Raw genomic sequence first — 4,802 nt, 5'->3', positions numbered from 1 at the left:
ATGGTGATCGTTCACTAGCTGAGCTTGGTGGCTAAATGTGGTGTGCACGATTTAAAAGTGGTGATTTTGACTTAATAGACTAAGAACGTCCTGGGCGGCTTTACTCGACAAAAATTGCTACAAACATAAGAAACCCTCACAGAATCTTTGGGAGTCACTCAAGCAGCCATATCAAAACGTTTAAATCAGAGATAAAGAGATGTCCAACTCCTCTCTCACTGGAAATGAGAGAACAATTGATAAGCGTCAAAACCTCCTGAACTTTGACATCTAATCGAGTTCAGTAGGTTTTGACGTTTATCAATTGGAAACGAGCGATGGCCAGATTGAAATCTTTAGAAATTTGAAGGTATTTGATGACACGTTTTATAATTTAAAGGATCATATTATTATTTTCAATGGAAAATGTTTAGAAACAAAAAAGGCCAAAAGTCAGTTGTTCTAATATAAGGTTGGTACGCAGCTCTCAATTAATTGCTCAAGAAAAAAAAATACATTATTTCTCAAGTAATTTTGATAGCTGGTTACGCATTGTGAATGATCTACATTAGAAGAGCAAGAGAGAATAAACAAAGAAAACGAACTTTGTGCGTAATATGTATGTGTGTATGTGTATGGTAACATAAATACTTTCATTGAGATTTAAGAAATGTTGTTGATGATTGGTAGGTTTTATACAACATTTCAAAATGGAATATACTTCATAATAATGATTTCAACTAATTTAGGATGAATTTGACGATTACTTCGAATTTCCTTCAAGAAACAATTGTTGATTTGATGTTTCTTCGCAAAACCAGGTTTGCCATATTCACATTTTACTGAAAAAAAGCATTAAAAATGAGTACTAGATTTCTTGAGAGCTGCGTACTAGCACAAGTAAATTTATCGCAGGAAAGTTTCTTGACCGTTTCTTAAGCGTTTTTTTATATGAAGTTTTTACGTTTCTTGAGAGCTGCGTACTAAGCCATACTTTAAAAAGATTTAAATAGTTTCTCCATATAATAAATAACCACTGTATAGTATTTTTTTTCGTACTAAATGTTGGGTGTTTCAATTTAAATGCCCACAAATTATTATTTTGTTCAATCTGGTCATAATGGAAAATGTTATAAAAAACCCTAATTTTGAAGCGCTCTCACACTGGAATAAGTTGGTCATCCCTTTATTCCTGGTTTAAATACTGTTATAGCAATAACTCAGTTTTGCGTGTTTGTGACTGATGATGATGAATGGATCCATTACGGCAACCATAAACGCAAAAATCATCTTTGAAACTTGACCAATCACCAAAGCCGAATTTCTATGATTTTTCTTAAATTACTCAATACTAATAGTTCAAAATTTATTTCAAAAATTGTTGCTAAATTAGCTTACAATTCACAAATTGTGTGAATATTAAAAATAGTAAATTGATGTACTATATTTAGTATTGTAAATTATAGAAAGTATAACAATATAAATTATATATAAACCATATACATATAAGCTTTATACCAAAAAAATAATGTTGCCAAACAATTGATTGTAAGAAAGAAAATTCAATTTGTAATGTTTAGGATGGAGTCATGTGTAGAAGTTCACGCAATTGAAGAAAGTTCTCTGAACGCCATTCTCTTGGGAGTGAACAGGAACGATTCTTTTACAGCTTTAGCAGCTCACGACTTTCGGTTTTTGACCAACTATCCTATGGGTAGTCTAAGAACATCCGTATGAAGGCGAGCTAAGGTGGGAAGGCGAAACATCCCCTACATAGGGTTGTGCGCTGGGTTTGGGGCCGGCCACGTAAAAAAACATCGAATGAAAAATAACAACCAGCCTCGGATGAGAGACCCCCCTTTTGATGACAATGACGATGGTTGATATCCTCGTGAAAATAAAAGCTGACATCAGCACCGTCCAAAAAATGCGGTGGACGGGACAAGGACTGAGACGAGTAGGTCGTTGTGGCATTTACTACAGTGGCCATTTAAAAGGAGCGCAAGTTTGGTGTGGTCAAAGCGAGGCTCTTCAACATATCGATTGCCCCGCCACGATGTCAAAATCGTGCTTGGCGACTTTAACGCCAGGGTGGGCAAAGAAGGTATCTTCGACTTCGCCGGGGCCCGAAATATGGTTATCTGTAGTACAAGATTCCAGCATAAAAAAATCACCAAGCTACTTAGGTGTCTTTTCGAAGTCGCGAAGCTGCAATCACAACCGATAGCCGAACGATTTTCTACTCGACTTACAGGCCTGCTCTCTGAGAGCCCTTGTCAACAACTCGGTATAAGGGAACTGTGGGACGGCATTTCAAACTCCTTACGTACAACTGCAACCAAAACCATTGGTTTTCGAAAAATGCAAAAGAACAGCTGATGCAATGCGGAGTCCCTTTTCGCAGCGGAGAGAGAACAGACTGGCTACCTTGCAACGTTACGATCGACCACAACACGTGCGGGATGGGATAGATACCGAGAGTTGAAGAGGAAAGCGCGACGCATTTGCGGACAGAAAAAACAAGAGGCCGAAATGCGTGAGTATAGAGACAATGATAATGCTCGAAAATTCTACGAAAAAATGCGGCGACTAACAGAAGGTTTCAAAATCTGAGCATACTCTTGTAGAACCCAAGGAGGTGATCTACTAACCGATGCCCAAAGCATACTAAAATTAAGGAGGGAACACTTCTCCAGCCTGTCGAATGGCAGTGAATGCATAACGCCAGGAGAAGGCAATCCAATTCCCTAATCGATGATGATGGAGCAGAGGTTCCATTGTCCGACCATGGAGAAGTTCGAATAGCAATTACCGTCTAAAGAACAACAAAGCGGCAGGGCCAAATGAATTGCCGACCAAGCTCTCCAACACGGCGGCGAAGAAATATAGAATATGATCGGACGAAAGCATGCCCAACGATTGGAAATTAAGTGTGCTCTGCCCAATCCACAAAAAGGGAGACCTCACAATCTGCGCCAACTATCGTTGGATAAGCCTCATCAACATCGTGTATAAAGTTCTATCGAGCGCATTGTGTGAGAGGCACGCACTATCTCTTCGACGATTTCAAAGCAGATTTTGACAGCACGAAAAGGAGCTGCCATTATACCGCTACTTCTGAATTTGGTATCCCCGCGAAATTAATACGACTGTGTAAACAGACGTTAAGCAATATTAAAAGCTCCCCAAATATCGGGAAGGTCCTATCCGAGCCGTTCGTTACCAAACAAGGTTTCACACAAGGCGACTCTCTTCGTTTGATGATGATATTGATATCATTGGCCTTAACAACCGCGCCGTTAGTTCTGCTTTCTCCAGATTAGATAAGGTAAGCGAAGCAAATGGGTCTGGTGGTGAACGAGAGCAAGACAAAATATCTCCTGTCATCAAACAAACAGTCGTCACACTCGGGACTAGGCGTTACTGTTGCCAGTCATAACTTCGAGGTTGTAGATAATTTCGTCTATTTAAGAATCGGCATCAACACCAACAACAACGTCAGCCTCGAAATCAAACGTAGGATATCTCTTGCCAACAGGTGCTACTCCGGACTAAGTAGGCAATTAAGAAGTAAAGTTCTCTCCCGACGAACAAAAACAAAACTCTATAAGTCACTCATTATTCTCGTCCTGTTATATGGTGCAGAGGCTATAATATTTAAAATTTAATCTCAAAGAATTACTTAAAATTTGTAAAAATTATTGTAAGGAAAATTCAGTTTGTAATGTATATATAATTGGTAATATTTAGAAGCTAAACCTAAATATTTTCTGAAAATTTATAAAAATAGAAAGGAACAAGTAATTAAGGGCTAAGTTCAGGTGTCACCGAACATTTTATACTCTCGCATGATAAAGTGATAATCGAGATTTCATTATCCGTCATTTACATATTTTTCAAATACCGTATTTGTGTAAAGTTTTATTCCCCTATCATCATTGGTTCCTAATGTATATATTATACAGAGAAGGCATCAGATGGAATTCAAAATAGCGTTATATTGGAAGAAGGCGTGGTTGTGAACCGATTCCACCCATATTTCGTGCATGTCATCAGGGTGTACCGAATTTCATTGAAATCTGTTGAGTAGTTCCTGAGATATGGTTTTTGGTCCATAAGTGGGCTACGCCACTCCCATTTTCAATTTAAAAACAAAGCCTGGGTGCAGCTTCCTTCTGCCATTTCTTCCGTAAAATTTAGTGTTTTTGACGTTTTTTGTTAGTCGGTTAACGCACTTTTAGTGATTTTCAACATAACCTTTGTATGGGAGGTGGGCGTGGTTATTAACCGATTTCTTCCATTTTTGAACTGTATATGGAAATGCCTGAAGAAAACGACTCTATAGAGTTTGGTTGACATAGCTATAGTTGTTTCCGAGATATGTACAAAAAACTTAGTAGGGGGCGGAGCCACACCTCCTTTTCCAAAAAAATTACGTCCAAATATGCCCCTCCTTAATGCGATCCTTTGTGCCAAATTTCACTTTAATATCTTTATTTATGGCTTAGTTATGGCACTTTATAGGTTTTCGGTTTTCGCCATTTTGTGGGCGTGGCAGTGTGCCGATATCTCAATTTCTACTCAAGTTACAGCTTGCACGGACGGACGGACAGACAGATGCTACTACTCGTCACCCTGATCACTTTGGTATATATAACCCTATATCTGACTCTTTTAGTTTTAGGGCTTACAAACAACCGTTATGTGAACAAAACTATAATACTTCCCTTAGCAACTTTGTTGCGAGAGTATAAAAATATAACTTTTATGAATAAACATGTAAACTTGTGTCGCGATGACCGTTGCACCCGTTTTCTCTGACC

The sequence above is a fragment of the Bactrocera tryoni genome, unplaced genomic scaffold (genome assembly GCF_016617805.1).
Source record: "Bactrocera tryoni isolate S06 unplaced genomic scaffold, CSIRO_BtryS06_freeze2 scaffold_25, whole genome shotgun sequence".
In the NCBI taxonomy this organism is placed as follows: Eukaryota; Metazoa; Arthropoda; class Insecta; order Diptera; family Tephritidae; genus Bactrocera; species Bactrocera tryoni.
The sequence above is the reverse complement of the archived record's forward strand: the minus strand, read 5'-3'. Positions refer to the sequence as shown.